Below are 12,766 nucleotides of genomic sequence, written 5' to 3' on the forward strand. Positions count from 1 at the left end.
CAGAACGGTATGGAAGAATAGTTTGCGCTCCCTCAGAAGGGAGATCTGAGAGGAGGTAACAGGATAGAGCGTATCACCCGGCATTAATGACACCCGGCATATAAGACGACCCCCAACTTTTCAAGGGTTAAAAAGTAGTCGTATACGCAGGAATATACAGTATGTATGGAGGCAAGAAGATTTTGGCACTTGTTTAGAAAGGGGTTCATCACAGTAAGGAACCCACTAGGAGCACTTTTCTGAGCACTTTCTGATTTGAAAAGCTCTTGCTAATCTATTGCTATTGGTGTGATTACACTAGAGGGATGTGATTTTATAAAAATCCCCTGTAGCATTGAATTAGCAAGTGCTTTTCAAATAGCTAGCGCTTAAAAAGGCTGCTAGTGGGTTTGAGCCCCAAGAGTGGTTAAGATGTGATTTTATCACAAAAAGTAGTTACGGAAAATTCTGTATAATGCATTTAAAAAGGGGCTTTGATGGTTTCCTTATCTTGAAGGGCATCCGCAACTATGATTGCTAGGTGTGGGAAGGTGATAGCTTGATCTAATATCAGGGAGATAGTTTCTGCACCTGCAAGTTTCCTTTGCTCTGGATTTAGGAGCCCTCTACAATGCTTTCAGCAGTGATTCATGCTTTCTAGATATCACGGTGTCTCCTAAAAGCGCTTACCTACGCAAATGCTATGGGAGTGAGCCGACAGCAGCGATACGATCAGGAGGCCAATCTAAAACATTTTGCACTGCGATTGATCTAGAGCGATTGCATTAAAGAGACTCTGTAACAAAATTTTCAGGCTTATTTCTTCTATCCTATAAGTTCCTATACCTGTTCTAATGTGGTCTGTCTTACAGCAGCCTTTCCTAGTTGCACAGCGGCTGTATTATTTCTGTTATATAATCTAATCTTCTTTCCTCTGACGGCTTTGTCGGACTCAGGCAGGAATGTGCTGCTCTGCTGGTGATAGGATAGAAGCTATACACACCCTCTCCAGGCCCCTTGCAGGCTCTGTATGAGTCTCAGACTGAGCTTATCTCAGCCTATCACATACTGGTTAGCAGCCATGCCTTTTGTTTGTAAACACTGCCTAAAACTGGCAATTACAATCCAGGATTGCAGCAGGGAGTGGCAGAAACAGCACAGAGGGGCCCAGGAGAACATAATGAATAGAATGGTATGCTTTTTATTGTAAGAATTTTAGAGTACAGATTCTTATTAAGGCCAATAAGGGCCATTTTGTGATCACTCTGGAATCGTGGCAAAAAATGGTGGTACTTTGGTGATTCGGAAATTGCTCGTAATTTCAGAAACGCTGGGTATTGCTGAACACTGCTGCAAGTGGGCTTCCAGCCTAAAGTTTGAAGTGAGAAGAATATGGAGGCTGCCCTATTTCCTGTTAAACAATACCAGTTGCCTGGCTGATCTGTCTGCAGTAGTGTCTGAATCACACCTGAAACGAGCATGCAGCTAATCTTGTCATATCTGACGATAATGTCAGAAACACCTGATCGGCTGCATGCTTGTTCAGGGGCTATGGCTAATAGTATTAGAGGCAGAGGATCAGCAGGACAGCCAGGCAACTGGTATTGCTTAACCTCCTTGGCGGTTAATTTTTTTTTTCCTAATTAAAAAAATCCTTTTTTTAAAAAAAAAAAAAATGTTGTTTCATGTAAAGCTACCAGAGTGGTATCTACATGAAACACCACTAGAGGGCGCATGTGGCCCTCTAGTCCGATCGTCGCCGGCATCTATAGCAAACAGGGGAACGCGTATATAACGCGTTCCCCTGTTTGGCTTCTCCTGTCGCCATGGCGACGATCGGGATGACGTCATGGACGTCAGCCGACGTCCTGACGTCAGGCACACCCGATCCAGCCCATAGCGCTGCCTGGAACTCATTGATCCGGGCAGCGCAGGGCTCTGGCGGGGGGGGGGGCCCTCTTCAGCCGCTGCGTGCGGCCGATCAAGCTGTGCGCGCGGCTAGCAAAGTGCTGGCTGCGCGCACAGCAATTTACAGTATAAAAATCGCCCCACCAGGGGCTGAGATCTCCCCCTGCGCGGCATAGCCCGAGCTCAGCTCGGGCTTACCGCCAGGGAGGTTAAAAGGAAATACAGATAGCAGCCACCATATCGCTCTTGCTTCAGTTGTCCTTGAAGTCTAGTTTTTTTTTTTTAAGTTTTACAAATGGCAGTGCACACAAGATGAACGAACGGGGGCTGCCACTACGTCAGAATGCGTTTGGACGCATATTGTTAGGCCACTGCAGACTGAACGGCGCTATGCACAGTACAGGAGGAGGTGGGCAGTGGTAAAAAGTATCATTGCAGATATATGGAATCGAGGAAGCTGAGATGCTAGCAGCTGAGGCAGAGATGGAGATGTCAGTCGGATAAATGAAAGTTTTTCAGAGGCCAACCCTGCTGTGGAAAAGAGCAAGATTTCCGATATTAGTAAAAAAAATGTTTAAAAGACTAAAAAACTGACTGCACAAACCATAACCCACATTGCTGGTTTTCTTTCCCAAGGAGGTGCTCTCATAATGAAGAGTACCGCTTGTATCTTCATAAAAATATAATTCGTGCGCACGGGCCTCAGAGGACGCTCAGGAGAGCAAAACCATCATCGGGCATTCCACCGCTCCCACTTTACCCCACAGCTATCTATGATCGGGTAGGATTCTACTTCTCTGAAGATGCAAGATGTATGTTTTGTTACATAAGCCGGATTCATTAAAGTGCATGTGTACCAGTTTAAAAATAAAAAAGTCAGATACTCACCTAAGGAGAGGGAAGGCTCGGTCCTAATGAGCCTCCCCTCTCCTCTCATGGTGTCCGGTCCCGCGCAGGATCCCGTGTAGCAGTATTCGACCAGTTCGGTCAAATACTGCCACTTCCGCCACTGAAGGGAGGTTTTTGGGAGCACTCGGGCTCCCGAGGACGGGCCGCTCCATACTACGCATGCGCGAGTGCCCTCTATGACGCATACACGCGTGCGTAGTATGGAGTGGCCCGAGTGCTCCCGAAGACCTCCGAAGTCCCTGCGGCGGCGGACGCGTACGGGGAGCCAGCGCAGCACCGGGAGAGGCGAGGGAAGGCTCATTAGGACCCAGAGCCTTCCCTCTCCTTAGGTGAGTATCTGACTTTTTTATTTTTAAACTGGTACCCATTGGCTTTAAAGCTATGTTAACCACGTGAGCTGCAAATGCCAACCTGCTTTATTTCTTGCTACCATTTATCAAAGTGTTTGTCTCTTTGGATTTCAGCACACAACTGTATGTGATAAACTTCCCAATCTGGTCTTCTGATAATATCCACGTGTGAACTTCGTTTGCAGTGCACTAGCGACTGTAGTGCCTGTTGCTGTTACTACTGATACATTTTATATTGAAGAGTACCATGCTGTTGGTGATCCTAGGTTGCCATTTTGTCCTAGGAGACTGAGTAGAGGAGATTCTCATGGACAATGAGGGGTTAATGAAAACACAAGGCCCGAGCAAGTTCATGTTTGGAGAAAAAGGTACTGATCCTTTTGCACTTTCCTCTGACTGGGCTGAATGGAACGAGTCGGGAAGGAGGAAAGGCTTACTGGTTTCCGAAGGAAACAAATTTCACAGCACAATGTCGGTGAAAGGTATGGAGGGTCAGGTGTGCGGGAAGTGTCTGCGAGATGGTGCCGAACGGTGTGTAACCCCTAGCAACCACCAATCATGTTTTAACAAGAGGTATGCACATTTCCTCTTCACCAGGTCATAGTTGCATAGTTATTTGAGTTGAAAAAAGACATACGTCCATTGAGTTCAACCGGAAAACCAAGTACAACACCAGCCTGCTCCCTCGCATATCCCTGTTGATCCAGAGGAAGGTGAAAAACCCTTACAAGGCATGGTCCAATTAGCCCCAAAAGGGAAAAAATTCCTCACTGACTCCAGATGGCAATCAGATAAAATCCCTGGATCAACATCATTGGGCATTACCTAGTAATTGTAGCCATGGATGTCTTTCAACGAAAGGAAAGCATCTAAGCCCCCTTTAAATGCAGGTATAGAATTTGCCATAACTACTCCCTGTGGCAATACATTCCACATCTTAATCACTCTTACTGTAAAGAACCCTTTCCTAAATAAATGGCTAAAACGTTTTTCCTCCATGCGCAGATCATGTCCTCTAGTCCTTTGAGAAGGCCTAGGGACAAAAAGCTCATCTGCCAACTTTTTATATTGCCCTCTGATGTATTTATACATGTTACACTGTACAGCGGTGCGTAATATGTCGGCGCTATATATAAATACTAAATAATAATAATGTTACCGTAATTAGATCTCCTCTAAGGCGTCTTTTCTCTAGACTAAATAAACCCAGTTTATCTAACCTTTCTTGGTAAGTGAGACCTTCCATCCCACGTATCAATTTTGTTGCTAGTCTCTGCACCTGCTCTAAAACTGCAATATCTTTCCTGTAATGTGGTGCCCAGAACTTTTTGTGCCATGTTTGGCACAAAGAGACTCAATACTGATTTTATCCAAGCAGCAGTTTTATTATCTTCAGCCCTATGCAAAAGCTTTACCCACTGGTGGAAAAAACACTGTAAGTATGCTTTCAAAAAATCAATTAACTAGCTGCAAAAGGCATGAAGTAGAGGAACATCAGGTGTGACCGCCGTTTGAAATTAAAATGGTAAGAATTCTCCTTGGTGCATCTGTATGGCTGGAAAGTGTAATGGTGAAGGGCTCTGCCTCTGACACAGGAGACCAGGGTTTGAATCTCGGCTCTGCCTGTTCAGTAAGCCAGCACCTATTCAGTAGGAGACCTTAGGCAAGACTCCCTAACACTGCTACTGCCTATAGAGCGCATCCTAGTGGCTGCAGCTCTGGTGCTTTGACTCTGCCAGGAGAAAAGCGCAATATAAATGTTCTGTGTCTTGTATGTATCTTACTGTACATTGCATTATCATCCGCTGCGTTTTTGGACTGTATTAGAAGATTTTTTACTGTCATTCTCTAAAGACTTCAACACCCCCCATCCCCCTCAATTCTTGTATTAATCATTTTATTAAAATGTACCTAAGACAATGCAAGCAAAAGGATTTATACTCTCCTGCGGCTTCCTGCAGCCCCCTGTAGTCTGTTTGCTCTCTCACCATCTTCCCAGTCCCCTCCGTTGTGCCACTGTCCGCCCTGGTATAGATTACTGTATTTATTGGACTATAAGACTCACTTTTTCTCCCCCAAAAGTGGAGGAAAAGTCACTGCGTCTTACAGTCCAAATGCAGGAAGTTCCTGACTTGTGAACGCCTGCCAATACGAACCTCCAACCCGCTACAATGTCGGGGACTCCCTGTACTGTGCCCATGCAGAGGAGGACACTGGGGGACACAAAGGGGCATAGAAAAGGAAACCAGGTGGAAAGAGGAGGACAAAGGGAGACACAAGAGGTACAAGGGGGCATAATCCACAAGGTTCCCCTTCATCATGGATGCACCAGGTTTAGTATATACAGGATCTTCTCAAAAAATTAGCATATTGTGTTAAAGTTCATTATTTTCTGTAATGTACTGATAAACATTAAACTTTTATATATTTTAGATTCAAATACACACGACTGAAGTAGTTCAAGCCTTTTATTGTTTTAATATTGATGATTTTGGCATACAGCTCATGAAACCCCAAATTCCTATCTCAAAAAATTAGCATATTTCATCCGACCAATAAAAGAAAAGTGTTTTTAAAACAAAAAAAGTCAATCTTCAAATAATTATGTTCAGTTATGCACTCAATACTTGGTCGGGAATCCTTTTGCAGAAATGACTGCTTCAATGCGGCGTGGCATGGAGGCAATCAGCCTGTGGCACTGCTCAGGTGTTATGGAGGCCCAGGATGCTTCGCTAGCGGCCTTAAGCTCATCCAGAGTGTTGGGTCTTGCGTCTCTCAACTTTCTCTTCACAGTATCCCACAGATTCTCTATGGGGTTCAGGTCAGGAGAGTTGGCAGGCCAATTGAGCACAGTAATACCATGGTCAGTAAACCATTTACCAGTGGTTTTGGCACTGTGATTGCCTCCATGCCACGCCACATTGAAGCAGTCATTTCTGCAAAAGGATTCCCCACCAAGTATTGAGTACATAACTGAACATAATTATTTGAAGGTTGACTTTTTTTGTTTTAAAAACACTTTTCTTTTATTGGTCGGATGAAATATGCAAATTTTTTGAGATAGGAAATTTGGGTTTTCATGAGCTGTATGCCAAAATCATCAATATTAAAACAATAAAAGGCTTGAACTACTTCAGTTGCGTGTAATGAATCTAAAATATATGAAAGTCTAATGTTTATCAGTACATTACAGAAAATAATGAACTTTAACACAATATGCTAATTTTTTGAGAAGATCCTGTATATATTTTTTTTCCTCTGGTTTTGTCCTCTAAACCTGGGTGCATATTGTGGTCAAGAGCGTCTTATAGTCCGAAAAACACGGTATATAGATTCCAGGGAGTGCTTTTATGAATGTGGAGATGGACTAGTCTAAAATCTGTCTGATGTTTTTTCTGCCTGTCAGCAACACAGGGAAAATGTAATTCATTGTGCCTTTTACTCGTATGTATTTATTTTAAATCTTGCAATTTTTCCTGATAGTGGTCCTTTAACTCCATTGGGCAATTTGTCATGCTCTGGAAGGACTGCTTTTCCACTTACGCTTTGTATTACTTTCGAATTACACTTCTGTCAGCTACGAGGAAAAAAAGTGCTGGAGATCTCTGTCTGGTTGTATCAAGGCGCTGATAATGGGAAGACGATGCGATTGGGGGGAGGGATAAAGCTGTTCATGGAATAAGGTTACAAAGGAAGGTAAAAAAAATCCTCTTCTGCATTGCTGCACTCTCTCACTGTTGTCAAGTGCTCCCTCTCTCTGAGATTTAAAGGGACCCTGAGCAGAGGCATAGAATTAAAATCTGGACTTACCTGGGGCAGCCAATTTATCTTGGGGCTTGCAAGTACTCCAGGCCAATTTTATTTTACCACATTTTTTTATTTGTTACATTTTCTTGCTTCTAGTAATTATCACTCCTGTAATGTGTATTTATGGCCACTTGTCACTAGGGGGCAGTGTGAGAAAATAACAGAAGACTTATGCTTTGTCTCTATTTTCTGCTAGCAGAAAGAGATTAAAGCATTCCAAGAATTTACAGCACAATGGGCTCGATTCATCAGCTGTTAATGTTGTGTAGTGCACACTATACATGCCTTACATAGCAGTGCTATGCCATGTAAGGAGCATACCTTCCTTAGCTATGCGCATTGCTTCCTAAGCAATGCGTGTAACATTAACTGCAGGCGGTTCTGCTCCAGTGAATTATCGCTACCGAGATACTTCACTTGCACCCGCTACTGTGTTAATTTATGTAACAATAATTCACTGGAGCAGGACCACTCACAGTTAATGTTACGAGCATTGCTAAGGAAGCAATGCGCGTAACTAAGAAAGGCATGCTCCTTACATGGCTATGTAAGGCGTGCATAGCTCGCACTACCAAAATAAAACACTTGTTAGAAAAAAGAGCCAAAGTGGCATCATTAAACAAAATTTACAGTAGCACTTTTTATTTTCGAGGTATAATGGCTGAAAACTAAGAAATTCTTTTTATTTTTTCTTATTATTCCTTTTGAACTGAATAGGAAATAAAATAATTCTTAGCAAAAATGACCACCTGAAGAAAGCCCAGTTTGTCCTGCAAAAAACAATATATAGCTCATTTAGGTGTGATAAGTAGCAATAAAGTTATTGCTGAATGAATGGTAGAAACATGAAATGTAAAAATTGCTCTAGTTTTTAAGGGAAAATAACCTGTCGATAGGAAGTGGTTAAGAATGAGGTGGACAGACTGTACACAAAGGCTCGGCTGAAGCTCGGTAGTTATACCATGTACTGCTGGTGTGGCAGCATCACAAAACACCCCAGCACAATACAACAAAAGCAAAACAGTGCCTAGTGGTTTCCTGATGGTTACCTTATCCAACTCCTATTGAATGGTTACTGAGCCTTTACATGTTTTTGCAGCAGTGTGTGCTGTGTGACAGTCAGGTAGATGTGTACATTCAATGCCCTGGCTAATATCAGAGTTATCCAGTGTTTCGGAGCGGCTATGCCTTGCTGGGCGCACAGCGGCTTATAAAGTATAATAGATTGCTGACTGCTGTGTGTAGGAAGGTGTTGGTAGCTTTCAGTCCCCTCCTCTGTGAAGTGATAAGTAAGCATATGGCACTGTCAGCATGTAGCACGACTTCACGCAGGGCTAACCCTTCAAGAGACAAGCCAATTTTAAAATCTGAGCCGTTGTGGTTTCGCTAGGCATGCATTCTGTGCTGGAACTATCTAATGTGCACAGAAAGGGATTACAAAAGTGGCATTAATTAACGCAGAAGGCCAGCTAATTACATGCGTTGGATTATAGGGTGGCTGATTAGGGAGACACATTTGCTCTGGACTATGAATTGCTGCTTTACATCAACCCTGGAATACATCAGAAGCGCTTGTTTTAAACACAGCTAAGCTTTCCAAATCGATGCAGGGTTAGGGTAGGTAGAGAAAAAGGACGGGAAGAGAACCGGGAGCCCAATTTGGTGTAGTATTGTGTGTTAGAGTTGGAATTTAATAAAGTAGTTCATAAGTTGTTATGCTCACAAAATTAGGTTGCAAGCCAGGCAACCATGTAGTGCGCATGCGGGGAAGTACCGTCCCCGCTCGGCCTTGTCTGCCAGTGGTCGCTGCTCCTTCAAAAGCCAAGCCTGGGGTGATTTGTCAGTAGGGTGGGAGAGGAGGCGCCTGAAGTGTGTGTATCTGATATGACTAATGGTACGGTATAGTATTTTGATTAGAGAGTATTGGCTGGTCCTACCTTACAAAAGTAGTCCATTCACTCGGTTTAGAAAAAGAAATAAATACTTTATTCTGCACTTTTAAATGACAATGGCCTCAATTCACTAAGCTTAACTCCTGTCTTTAATAACTCTTCTGAGCTGTTTTACAGTTATCACAATTATATCACCATGGTGATAACTGTAAAACAGGTCAGAAGAGTTATTAAAGACAGGAGTTAAGCTTAGTGAATTAAGGCCAATGGCCTCAATTCACTAAGCTTAACTCCTGTCTTTAATAACTCTTCTGAGCTCTTTTACAGTTATCACCATGGTGATATAATTGTGATAACTGTAAAACAGCTCAGAGGAGTTATTAAAGACAGGAGTTAAGTTTAGTGAATTGAGGCCAATGCGTTTCACGGAACAACCGCTTCCTCAGGTCGAATGCTGTGCCTTAAAGAAACAGACAGGGCACTTAGAACAATGCAAGAACTCTACTGCCTCTGAGTTCAAAATACAATATACAAAGCAATAAAAGAATGGTACAAAATATATACAATATTATAAAATCAACATCAGTGAAGCATACAAAGTGAAGCATGCTAAATTTAACAGGGCTCAAAGCATAGCAAAAAGGGCTTCAAAGTGAGTAAGTAAAGGGATGGCTAAAATGTGTACACCTAGGAGACACTATTAAGTATAGGGTTGTATTCTCATTTAAAAGGCTATATATTATGTGCATATGAACAGCTTGGGGGCTGAACCAGTATTAAAGTTTGGGGACCTCTTATAGGTCTAATCAAATTGGATACCAGTGATTGAGGGATTATGTATAATGGGGGGAAAAAACGAGATAAATGCCTCCTTGCTATAATTAAATATAGGTATAATAAATAATAGGGTTCAATAAGCAACGGTGCCTGCATCCTATAGTTGGTTATCGGTGGAGTTTATGGGAACCCGCTGCGGGAGGTATGGGAGGGAACTCAGAAGCACAGGAGGTCACCATGCTTACTAATATAAAGATTGCATGTGGGTGGGCGACAACAAGTAATTTTAGACTCATCGCTCGGCGGACTTCAGCAATCCTAGGTGCCTGTAGGTCTGGCGCTCTCCCCATTTGGATGAAATATGAGGGGGGAGTGGCGCAAGCTACGTCACCGCACTACGCGCAGCGCGTGACGTCACGCTGTGTGGTCCTCACGCGATATTAGATTCAATAGTGGAGAGGGACGGAGGTTGTAAACGTCGCTGCGCTGTACGCAGTGCGTGACGTAAGGGGATAGTTATTAGGTGGCTGGGCAAGGGAGGGTTAATGCACTCCGTGTAGTGTGATGCTACGTGGTGAAACCTGATGAGATGCTAAACTGGTCTTGTAAAATTTGCATCGTTGCCCACAGTTCCTTAGCTACGCCACTGTCCTCCTCTTCCATTTATTTCCCTGCCTATCTGAAACACGATCCTTTGCTCACTTGTGTTTACAAGCAAGGCTGAGGTGTCTCAGCGATTGGAGGAGAAAAGAAAAAAAAGTTAAAGGCAAAAATGACATCAGGATTTAGCCTCAAACTGTGGGCAAAAGACATGGTTCCCACCAGGAACAGAATTCTCTTCATTTACTAAAATTCACTGAAATCAAAACGTGGACGGTACAATACATGTGTTATGTAAGTAGCTCAAGTATTTATCTACGTATATATGTGTTTTTTTCCCCTGGCATAGTATGGGCTAATCCTACTGCTTTAACAAATGTCACCTTGGATTATGCAAACTCCATGCATGTTATTACCATGAGGAGGATTTTCTCAGAACTGCAAAATGTGACCTTTGCAAACTTATCACAGACCTTAGTCTCCTCCCTGAGAGGACATTTCAAGGCTCAAGCAATCATGTGACATTATTGTCTGATGCAGCTCTGATGCCTATAATAGCTGCTGAGATGTTTTGTATTCATCTGCATGGTGAGAAAGGCATGAAAGATGTGGTTGCTATGGCACAATACTTACTTTAGACAAGTTCTTGCCATGTAGCTTTGTAACATGCAGATCTCTCACTAGCAGTTTGTAGCTTGTTGTAGTACATGTACAGTGGTGTAACTAAGAAGCTTGGGGCCCCAGTGAGAGTTTTACATTGATATACGGCCCCAATACCTACCAAGCACAGGTGCAGTGTCCGGGAAGTGTAATCAGAGAAGGAAAAGGTTATTTAAAGTGAACCAGAGACGAAAAACCATCATGTATTTTACCATATATATCAGTGGGAACATTAGAGAAAGAAAACACCTACCCTGCTCTCTGTTTCATTCTTCACTGCTCAGCTTGCTTGTTAACAGCCCTGATAAATTCCCCGACTAGGCATTCAGTCTGGCTTTGCTCAGAAATTATTATAGCTGGGTCATTATAGCGGAGCCAGAAGGGGGCAGGCTTGGGCCTTAAAAGACATCAGAGAAGACAGACTCTGCTATAAAAATTCCTGAACAAATCCAGACTGAATGCTCAGTTGGGGATTTTATTAGGGCTGATAACAAGCAGACTGAGCAGTGAAGCATGAAACAGAGAGCAGGGTAGGTGTTTTCTCTAATGTTCTCACTGATATATATGGTGAAATACATGAGGGTGCTTCGTCTCTGGTTCACTTTAAGGATTACTATGCAATGCACATCTAGTTGTGTTCATTACCAGCACAGCACCATTGACAAGCTAATGAAATGGATGGAGGGGCCCTAGTGGGCCCCTCTTTGTCATTGATAACTAAAGACTTAAGCCACATCCTTTACCAGGAAATGTATTATACAGCTGTTCAATCTGCCTAGGCAAACCTGTACAATAGAATGGGCATACATACAATAAAGGCACAAGGAAAAATGGGCGCCAGGTAATACCGATGGAATATCTGTAGTAGGATAACGATAACTGTGATCAGAAGGAAATTATACTGATCTTCTACTATCCCCCACTGTAACACTATTCTTGCACTAACCGCTCCCTCACAATGCCGAACACTATCCCTCCATCTACTGCTCACACTAACCTCCCCCACCTACTCCTACTACTCCTAACACTTTCCTCACCCACCTACTACTAACACTAACCTCCCCCATATATGTCTTGCACTAACCTCCCCCACCTACTCCTAACACTAACCTCCCCCCATATATGCCTTACACTAACCTCCCCAATATATGCCTTACACTAACCTCCCCCACCTACTCCTAACACTAACCCACCCATATATGTCTTACACTAGCCTCCCCCACCTACTCCTAACACTAACCTCCCCCATATATGCCTTACACTAACCTCCCCCACCTACTCCTAACACTAACCTCCCCCCATATATGCCTTACACTAACCTCCCCAATATATGCCTTACACTAACCTCCCCCACCTACTCCTAACACTAACCTCCCCCATATATGTCTTACACTAGCCTCCCCCACCTACTCCTAACACTAACCTCCCCCATATATGCCTTACACTAACCTCCCCCACCTACTCCTAACACTAACCTCCCCCCATATATGCCTTACACTAACCTCCCCCATATATGCCTTACACTAACCTCCCCCACCTACTCCTAACACTAACCTCCCTCATATATGCCTTACACTAACCTCCCCCCACCTACTCCTAACACTAACCTCCCCCATATATGTCTTACACTAACCTCCCCCACCTACTCCTAACACTAACCTCCCCCATATATGCCTTACACTAACCTCCCCCACCTACTCCTAACACTAACCTCCCCCATATTACACTAACCCCCCACCAGGGGCGTAACTAGGTCCCACCGGGCCCCCCTGCAGAAATTCTGAGTGCCTCCCCCGGGGCCCGCTTAGGGCCGTTTGGGGGGGGGGGCTGGAGGGGTCGCAGCATGAGGGGAAAGCCATGCTGCACTTCGGCGGGGCGGGGCTC

The sequence above is a fragment of the Hyperolius riggenbachi genome, chromosome 2 (assembly GCF_040937935.1).
Source record: "Hyperolius riggenbachi isolate aHypRig1 chromosome 2, aHypRig1.pri, whole genome shotgun sequence".
Classification (NCBI taxonomy): domain Eukaryota; kingdom Metazoa; phylum Chordata; class Amphibia; order Anura; family Hyperoliidae; genus Hyperolius; species Hyperolius riggenbachi.